Genomic DNA, 10,759 nt, shown 5'->3' on the forward strand with positions numbered 1-10,759 from the left:
ATGGTAGGAATCTGTCCTATTCTGTTTTTTTTTTATTTCATTAAAAACCATGATGTACTGGCCTGATCGGCCACTGGATCCAGCTGAGATATAAATGGCACAGTAGTAGCACAGTGACAAGTTAAAGGAACTATCATGTTGGAAATTGCTGCAGTCCTTCCACAGTGTGTCCCTGGTTAATATCAAAATCCTCATAACTGAGATATGTCATTTAGTAGTCTAACTCAAGAAGAAAGACTCATCTCTTGCGATTTGAACCAGCAACTTTCTTTTTTCTCAGGTGTGGCTTCAAATTTGAATAAACATAAATAATTATCTGCTTTCATCTGTCTTTGTGTACAAAATAAAACACCTAAAACTGTGTCCTGCTGCCCGCTCTGCTATCATGCTACCTGCTGCTCTCTTTTTAAATGAACAATGAGAATTATACCTTTTGTGATGTGACTGATAGCCATTCTAAGTGGGTGGAACTACTGAAACTGCAGGCGAGCTGGAAACAGTCCGCATTAAACCCGAAACAGCACACATTATCTGTTTTGAATCTGTTTCGACTCCACAAGGTTTAACTCTGACCCCTGGTGGTGCTGAGGAGACTTGCGCCTTTTCACGGGGCACCCAGAAACACGCTGTAATTCCCATCATCAGGTGAGCTGGAAGTGATTAAATGGGACTTTCCTAGTCGCTCTCAGGAATGATTAAAACCAAGAGCCATTTGCTCAATTGTAAGTATGTCTCCTCCAGTTCTATAGAATATGTTAATTCGAGGCATATAAACGTTCTTGTCATTTGAGAAGAACAGACTGCTTTCTATTGTAGTGTCTAGAAAAAAATGGGTCTAACCAAAATGTCTGTTTTAAAATTAATTGTCCATGTTTTCCTGTATGATAAGGAACATTTATTTTATTTTAACCTTAGGGTACTGCTTCTTATGGAAACCCTGGCAAGGGTATATATAAAAACTAGAAATTTAAATTAGCAAATGTGCATACATGGTGGAATTCCTCCACAAAGTGGAAGATATGCGTGTAACTCATTATATAACATGTTATATAAGTGTTCCAAAAACAGGAGCCGATGCTAAGAAGTCAGATCAGAGGTCTGTCCCGGGGTCTGTATGTCTCCAGTCAGGGGCCGCGATGATGCCTCACTCATATCGCAGCAATCCAAATGTCTGGGTGGGGTTGGAGAGGGGCCCGGCCTCGATGCCTCCTAACCGGGCAGATGAGGCTTGGCGAGGTCCAGGCATCAAAGGCGGCCTTATGAAGCCGTCTGACACCGTGGCGAATCTGCTCCCCCATGCATCTGAAGCAGAAGGAGCTGACGGGAGCCGGAGCCCATTCAAAGTGCACGACGTGCCCCCAGTCCTGGTACCAGAATCCCGGCAGAGAGAAACAGAGATACACAGGGTGCAGAGAAGCAGGAGAGGGGGCCGAGGGGGCAGGGCCCGGGACACCATCCTACCATCCTTTGGTTTCTGGGATGGTGAGTCACGTGTGCTGGAGGAGTGTGGGTGAGGGGGCCGTCAGGCTGACTCAGACAGTCCCATCTGGAACGGGGAAAGCAACCTAAGTCTAAGGACATGCAGGCTAGGCCAGAAGAGAGTGAGGCAGCCATCTTCTGAAAAGCACAGACGCCATGCGCCACTGGATACACGCATACTGTGCCACTCGCCGACGAAAAACCGCCTGCTGATTAGCTGCCAGCGAGCCCCTTTGACGTCGGGCAGACAGGCCGGAATTCTCACCCTTCCGAGATTTCGGCCTTTTGTCGGCGGGAGATGGACGTCAGCACTGTGCATCACCCCCCCCATCCACCCTCCCCCCTGCGATATCCCTGGCTTGCTCACACACACACGCCTAATCTTGACATTACATCATCCGCATATAGTCTACCTGCTTTAGCTTGTCAAACTGTCCCCAGCGCATTTTTGTTCACTTGTACCAAGAACATGTAAATGATCCAACGCGTCATATCTTTTGCAGCCTTTGCAAAACAGAAATGTTGCTGTACATGCAATATTATATAGGGATGTCAGTGAGGCAATGCTATTAAACTTATTGTAGAAATAGTTTTTTGGCATTGCATCATTTTACAGACCAACTACTTCTTGACTATAGATCTATTTAAGATGATGAGTAAAGTTGCAAACTAAGCTGTATGTGGGTGGGATACTTATGAGCAAATAAGTTAGCTGAGGGTAAGACAATTCTGAGGTGTTAAGTTAATTAAGGGTGTTACTGCTCTGTTCAAAGGTGGGGCAGTTCGAAAGCTCTAAGCTTCCAAACGGTTGAATAGTCTGTGTCCTATAAATTAAGACTTGATGTTATTTAGTCAGGAACATGGTAGAGGAGCATCAGTGCTATATTCAGAGCCTGTAATCTGTGTTTTAAAACCATGGGGTCTCCTTCTACATGCCGTCATGCTGTAGCCCATCAAAGACACGTCATGGCGTCTATGTTCCGGCTGAATATTACAGAAGTTGCATGAAAATCGTGCATGCAAAAATCTACTTCAGATTTATAGCTTGCAACCTGATATTTTCTGTACGTTCTCTCTCCTGCTTCTGCACTTAATAGTCAGATCAGTTAACAAGGAGTAAGTGAGTGTCTCTGTCACCCAGGGTTGTTCCGGATTTGATTTTCCAACCTTTCAATGCAAACGGAGTCCCCGCACCTAAGGGACACCAGAACCTCTTTGCTTGCTGGCACGGTCGTGTTTACATGTGCCCAGTTCCCACTGAACGGCGCCCAATGGCCCAGGACGACCACCTCATTGTACTGTCGGCTGTGGCCCTGGTTCTGGCCTCTAATAAAATCAACCGGTGGGCTTTTGCTTGGACCAAAATTTGCATGTGAAGTGCACAGTATCAGTCGGGCGTTGGGTTTGGCCCGTCTGCCTGTCACTCGGGCTGTCTCCATACACCATCTCCGTTCCCATGGCTTATTGTCGATGCCCTCACAGAGAATTGGGAACCCTTTCCCAGGTTAAACAGTGGAGCTGAGGGGGGTAGGCCCCGCTCCCCCAGATAGCCCTTGGCTGAGCCTGTAAAGCCCGTGGGCCAGCGTCCACCGCGTCACCGTTTCAAAGAGTTACCAGCTTGCCAGCTCCATTATCCCGTCGGCTTTACACAACAGGTCGGCTAGTCGGGGCCTGACAGACCCCCGCTGCCTCGGCTTATTCACTGGCTATTTCTTTCTCTTTCGCTCCTATTTTCTAAATGAAGCCGACTGAGATAGGGGATTTACATCCTGGTAGGTTCTCTCTTTATATTCTGCATGTGAGGGGGAAGGAGAAAGACAGGGCCGGTCCGGGTGTAGCCGAGGCAAGCCAGGACCCACTTGAGAAACAGCGGGTCTTAAAGCTAACGGATTTGTTTAGAGAAGCCGTCCCCAGCCAAAGCGGGATTACACCATACCAGTTCCCATGAAACACACCCACTGGAGGGCCTTCTGGGTTAGTGCCCCCCCCCCCCTCACCAGCACCCCTACCTTCCCTGGCTATGGAGATTGGAGGACTTCATTTGGGCTCTTTTCTCCCCCAAGTTCAATCCGCAGAAAGAGCTGTTCACAGCATGGCTGCTCTACATTAGAGGGCCAGAAGCGCTAGTCACCCCTCAGCCCCCCCAGCACCCCCCTCTTGGAGAGGGCCAGTTTCGGAGTTCTGCTGCGCTCCCTAATCCCACTTAAATGTCTGAATGCAGAAGCGGGATCTGATGTGTGACCATAATTATTTCGGTATAGTGACGGGGGGGGGGGCTTGGGGGGGGCATGAGTGGAATGTTTGCCGCTGCTATTTCAGACGGCCGTCATTGTCCCGTGAGAATCCAGGCGTGCTTAAACCTGGCCGGCTCCCCCTTTGTTGCGTGACACAAAGTGTGTAACTCAGTCATCTAATACCTGGAGCTCTTGAACGTTTCAACCCTGGCCTGCGAGCTCTCACAAGCCCGCTCTGTATTTGCCTACTTACTTATCTGATACCGGGGGCAAGGGGACTTCACACACGACCGTTCCCCCCTGCGCCCCCCAACTTCCCCCTGTCTCCTGGCCTGCCCCTCTAGCCCCCACGTGAGATCTCCGTGGGAACAGCTGCAGGGAGGATTCCCCCTCAAACCCACCCCCCCCCTTCCCCGCGCCTTGGCCAAGCAGCCCCCGCATGCCGCTCTCATCTCCCCAACAGCCACTTCATTCCCGCCCGAGTGACAGCGGCGTGTCACCATTGCAGTGACGGCTCCTTTCAAGGCGGCCATGCTGGCCCTCTCCAGGGGTCGCCCGCACTGGCGGCCTGATGCCAGCCGCTTTTTTATGCTGTCCTGGAATTTTCGCAGGGTAGCGCTGACACTTTCAACGTGACAATTATGAAATGATGGCCGTAGAAGCGATGCGGGCGATGCCAGCTAGCTGGCAGGGGACCTTTCCCCCATCCGTTTCGGTAAGCCCTCTGGCTCCTCACGCCAACTCACTTTGGGGCTCTCTTCTGATCTGATGCCAACCTCAGCACCCTGCTCCATCACGTGGTGGCTTCAGACAGGGGGGGCCCTACTGGTTCTTTTTTAGCCTAAGGATTGCAATGGCCCAGGGCTGGCTTTTGCACCCAAGACATCCCCATAGGTGCCTCCTGCAGGAAGCTTTTGTTGCCCAGGTAATTACCAGCCCGACCCAGCATACAGCTTCCTGTTTGCCTGAAAAAGGGGAGCATCTCCATCATAATATATCTTGGGTCCTTCTTACCTACCCCCCCTCCCCCTAGGTGTCTCGTGGTTCTGTCCTCGAACCCCATCCAGCTCCAACTTGCTGTGGAGACGGCTGAACAAACAAAATGTCGATCGATTCGCCGAACCGGAAGACTCATCCAGTCAGGCTAAGTGGTTGAAAGGGTTCTCCCCCCGCTGTGGAATGACACAGGTGTTGAAGCTTCTCAGCTGCATTCAAGCTTGTGTCCACAGGGGGCGCCGCAGTCGGGAGATGGACCGTTATAGCAAAAGTCACATGCTCTGGGTGGTTATTGCAAGGGGACTGGAATGCTAACAGTTGGAAATTTTACCCCTCTTAATTTATCACTTAAACGCCCCAGGGGACAAGTAATAATGACCTTCTATCTTGACCGGTGCGACACTCAAACTCTTCGCTTCACGACGGCAAAGGCTGGGGCCCTGGTGAGGACTGGGGCTGCCTGACTTCAGCAAACACAATGTATGTGGGCTGCCTTGCTGCAGATAAGCAGGAACCGCCGGACGAGCGCCTAATGAGACCCGGCTCAAGAGATCCGCTCCAGCCCCCCCTCCCAGCACCCTCCCTCGTGAGACACCGTGGCAGTTGACATCACACTGTGATGGATACCCCGTGCAAAGAGGGAGTGCAAGTTCTCACTCTTGACATTTGTGTTGTTGCGGCTTCCTGACGTTTTGATCAGCTGCTTGGGAGATGACTAAGATGTTATTTCCATCTCTGCCCCCAGGGGATGTGCAGGGAAATGTACAGACACCATGCACTTTGTGGAGTAACAGCATTTCTTCAACACATCCTCACAAAAGGGCAAATAAATATGTATTATGGGCCTCTGTCACATTCTCTGGATTCAGTGTCCTGCACAGACAGATATGCCTTGGTGTACACACACACACACACACACACACACACACACAAGCATATAGGTTTGTAATTATATCTTTATAGGGACTCTCAATGTATTTCTATGGGGAAAACCCTAATCCCAACGTAACACCCTAAACCCCTACCAATTGGTCCCCACAATGTAATATAAACATAATCTACACACACACAATCACAAGCACATACGCACACACACACACACACACACAGACAGACACACACACACACACCTGGTCCGGATAAGACCTGTCCCTACGGGGACTTTGTTCCACACCCTTTTATATGGATCCATTCCCAAAATTCATCTACCCATCTTTTTCCCATTAATGTGCTCAACCTTGCTCCCTCTTTCTCTGTCTTCAGCATGCACCCCCCAGCCCCGGAGACAGTTATCACCACGGAAACAGCGAGATGTCCCCTTTTTCCCTGTCCTGCCCTCAGGTCACGTGGGGAGGAGCTGCAGTCTCCCCAACCACCACCCCCCCCCCTCACCCCCGCTGCTCCAATACCATGGGTCCAGGTCGCAGATGTGGACACACACGTAAACCAAAAAAGCCTCGAACAGGGTGGGCAGTGACGCCGTCTGCCGGGAGATTGGAGCGTGCCTTTGTGTGGGGAAGCACGTCCATTTACATTTCAGACCGAAGCACGCCGCCCCGTCATGAATACTAATTAACGACGGTCCGCCTTTGGCCCTAATGACTCCGTCAGCACATCAGCGATGAGCCTTCACTCATTTGCGACGGCGAGCCGGTGCTATTGTGCTCTGCTCTTCCTATCAGGCTGCGCCGCTAATGAGGAGCAGCTCGGCCTTCAGCACGCCATCCAATCAGGATCATTCCAGGGATATTTTTTAGCACCGAGGTCAGCCTGCTGTGATGCTCACACGCTGCCGTCTGCAAAGCAAAATATTTACACAATATTTCCACTGCTAGAAAGGACTTGAAGGGAAAAGGTTATAAATCCAACGTATATTAACTTCCCAGACTGTAACTACACACAGCTGGTGTTCTGGTGTGTGTGTGGAGAGGGAGAGAGAGAGAGAGAGAGAGAGGAGTTAAGGTAAGAGGGTAAATAGTGGGAAAGAGAAGGAAGGAGGGGGTAAAGGTGAAAGGGAGAGGGAGAAGGAGGAGAAAAGGAAAGGGGAGAGAGGGAAAGATCAGGGAGTGTGAGGCGGAGAGAGGGAAGGAGAGGGTAAAAGTAAGAGGTAAAAGTAGGCGAGGGAGCGGTAAGGAGAGAGGGGGTAAAGATGAGAGAGGGAGAGAGGGGGATCAGATCTCCTCTCAGCACAGCTGTGACACAGGCAGCAGTGGAGGAAGCTTTGTTGTTTGCATGTGTCTGCCTTCGTTGGGAGACACGGCCATTTGTGCTCCACAGATGAAAGGTAACATCCACTGTATCCAGGGCCAATTTGCATGGGCGGGAAGGCAGGGGGCGCCGGGGGGCAGGGGTGCGAAACAAATTAAACAATCCACGTCGATTCTAATTGCAGCGATGGAGCGGTGCTGTGAAAGCACAAACTCATAACTCTTAGATAAGTTTCCCCATTCCCATTCCCTTCCCCTCGCTCTCTCTCTCTCTCTCTTTCTTCCTCCCTCTTCCTCTCCCTCTCTTCTTCCCGCTCGTCGCTTTAATCCAGCGGCGGAATTTCACTCGACGAGTGATCAAAGAGCAGCGGTGGGACACCAGGTGCTGCAGAGGCTTTATTGATGACAATAACGGAGACCAGCTTTAGACAACAAAACAAAACTTAAAAAAAAAGAAAAAAAAACAGAGCCGAAAAAAAACAAAAAAAAAAAGCTTGAGGAAGTGCTGTTTATGTTTGTCTCAGGAAAAGAGGGTCTTCTTATTATCTCTGAGGCATGTTCTGAAGGACAGATCTGCTGAGAAGCAGAGCTTCACTACCATGGCATGTTCCTGTCCCATTTCCAAAACAGACACATCGTGAAGACTTTCTGACGGCAAATTAAGGCTCACTCTAGACAGTCAAACAGCGGGAGTGGGGAACAGAGGCAGGACACACTGCAGGGATTAATATTTACAGAGACACAGATAGATAGGCAAAAAAAACCAAAAACAACAGAAAAAAACTACAGAGCCGCATTGTGTGATTACGCACTGTCAAGCCGCACTGCACTCCCCTCCACGCTGACACGCTGAATGTTTCTCATCATGACCCACTTCCTCGTTGTGGCAGTCTCCGTTGCTCTTCCGATGAAAAGTGATGGCACACAGGAAAAAAGAAAAAAAAAAATCGCAAAAGGACATTGTCAGATGTTGCAGGTTTTAGCACTTGAAGTCTTAATTTAGTGCTGATTACATCAGGTGTTCGATTTCACGGCTGGTCATTGTTAGCTGGATTGGACCAGTGAGCTGCTCAACCCCACGGGTCACATGATTTTCTCTTGCGTGTCGGGTTAGACGTTAGCCAGTGAATGCGATGGAATTATCTGTTAAACAATAGCCCAGTCAAACACGTTGACATGTAACAGGGGTTGATAAGGAAAATGTTCACTTCACCGCGTGCACTCCTCTGAAGAACACGGATAAATAAATATCCTCTCCCTTTCACAGGTGCTATATTCAAAACATATTTCAATGCGGTGATATTTTAAGAGAAGACACACAGAACTGACAGTGCTTTCTATGGTCGTCATAAGTGAAGGTGGCGTTCGTCAGGGAAATGTTGACTCTTCTGCCCCCTGGTGCATCGGTGCAGAATTAGGTTGCTTGAAGCTTCTGTGAAGAATTGAGACTCCAGACTTTGAAATATCAAAAAAAAAAAAAGTTCCTGCAGCAGGTATCTTGGTGGTTTATGTGCAGAGGTCTGAAACCCAAAGGCTGCATGTTTAAATCCAGGTGGAGGCTCTGACGTAGCATCCCTCAGCACCTTATTTAACGTTATAAGCTCGATTAAATTGTGCCAACTGTGTAAATGGGCAAAACTGTAAGGTGATTTGTATAAAGGCATCTTCGAGGAGGAAAACGCAAATATAGATAAGACTTGAAAGCACTAGTGTTTTAATGCCACTGAAGTATGTGATAATAATCCAGGACTATAATCTAATTACAGTAAGATTACAGACAGACAGGGGAGCCATCCTGCATTTATCAGTGACGCACGCCTCAGTCTGGGGCCGCCGGAGATGTGAAAACCTGAAAAATGGGGACCTTTGGTTTCCCTTTGACCCCCTGTCTCCCGGAGCTGTGCCATGCGAGGGCCCCGGATAGCTGATCTCAGATCTGCAAACATGACCAAACCAAATGTGTGGGTCGCTGGCTGACAGATGTTGGCGGCAATGAATTAGCGTGAGGCTGGGAGATTGCCGAGGATGTCTGGATATCGTCCCTCTTGACATGGGGATCGCTTCTGAAACCGAAGCCTGTCTTTAACCTCATCTTCGAGGAAGGTTTCTGGCTCTGCAAAGCAGCACTTAAATCCTTATTAAGGTGATGTTTTATATCCACCTAAATCTCTTTTTCGGGCTTTTCTGTTTGAGCCATAGCAAGAGTTCGGGGGGGGGGGGGGGGGGGGGGGGGGTGGTGGAGGGTTGTACTCCCCGTGGTGCCCACTCTTGCAGCACACACATGTTTTTCTGGAATTCTCTGTACCGACTGCGTCTCCATAGGGTGAACAAAACAACACCACGCTAAATTATTAATAAAACGCGGATGAAGTAAACACAGATGTGATGTCCAAAGACCTTGCATTAGCAGGTGATGACAGGGTGACAGGCAGCTTGTGCATTACGAACATGGTCTTAATTCATCCGAACTGCCAAGAGAGAATGGCCCATTGTGTGCTTTGACCCAAGTCACCTTGGAAAAGCCAATAATGGACTGCATGAGGTAGACCTGTTTGGTATATTTTACACGTGCTGTGATTGATAATAAGTTCCCCTGTAAATAATAAATGCATCAATAAATACTAAGCTGACCACCCTGTGGCCAAATTGGTGCTTGTTTTATGTCAATGTTTTCCTGGGTATCCAGTTAGATTCATGTTCACCACTGCAATCAGTTTTGAAAGTGGCTAATTTGCTAGGTCAAAGTGCTGCTTTTTTTCTCGAAGATCAAAGAAGCCATATTTTGTTGCTTATCTGATGCTTTCATCCATAGCGACTTCCGTCTTCTGACCTGTTTGTACAGCTGGAGGTTTTATTGAAGCCAGTCATGTGAGGTGGGGACCAGCGATCTGCAGTAGCTTCCTTCTTGGGGCGTAAAAGGTGGGAGTTTTGTGGTTCTCTGGTGCCCTAAACTCTTCAGACTGCTGGATGCAAACTGCTTTATAATAAAAGTTACATTCATGTTGAACATCCGTCTGCACCTCTGGGTCAGCACAGGCTCGCTAATATTCCCACGCTATTTTACTAGCCATGGATACACAAAATGATTAATTCAGTTAACTTTGTTATATATGAAAGAATTTAATTTCTAACTGCCCGGTCCTTTGAATGACATGAAGGTTAGTCCATCCAATGGCGTGCGAAGCCCCACCCACCCTGCGTTACCATTGGCTCAATACTCACTGTGGGTCCCACACATCTCTACTACACTACGAGAGTTTTTAAGGAGGGACTCCTAATCGAATTGGATGTTGCCATCTTTGTTGTCATGCCAGTTGAGAGACAAAATGGGTGTGGCCTGCATCAGCACAGCAGCCAATCAGGAACCAATCAGGACACGCCTACTGGAAATGGGACTACATCCTGTTTCGTTATATTATTCTTAGTGCGTCATTCTATCATTCTGAGCTTTAGTCTTAATACCTGAGTGCTGTGTGTGTAGCACAAGAGTGTCGGAAGAAGCCGCTGAATGTCTGAATTTACCCTCTTTGTCCACAGGGTGGGGCACTGCTGAGGACCCCCCCGTTGGCATCACTGTGGCGGGGCTATTCATGGTAGGGGTGTGGTTGGGGAGAGGGTTCCGACAGGTGGCCACCAGGTCTTTCGACGAGTGAACCAGGGTCGGTCTCCAGCTGTCGGCCGCCCCCCCCCCCCCCCGCCCCAGTCTGCCTGTTCACCCCCAACTAGCCTTGTCCCCTCCAGCCGGCGCTCTTTGACTCCTGTGGGTTTGCATAAATACATAAATCTGGAGATAAATAAACAGTCCCCCCCCCCCCCCAGGCGAGGTAGGGTTTTTCATCTGTG

Source organism: Paramormyrops kingsleyae, chromosome 5 (genome assembly GCF_048594095.1).
Source record: "Paramormyrops kingsleyae isolate MSU_618 chromosome 5, PKINGS_0.4, whole genome shotgun sequence".
NCBI classification, from domain to species: domain Eukaryota; kingdom Metazoa; phylum Chordata; class Actinopteri; order Osteoglossiformes; family Mormyridae; genus Paramormyrops; species Paramormyrops kingsleyae.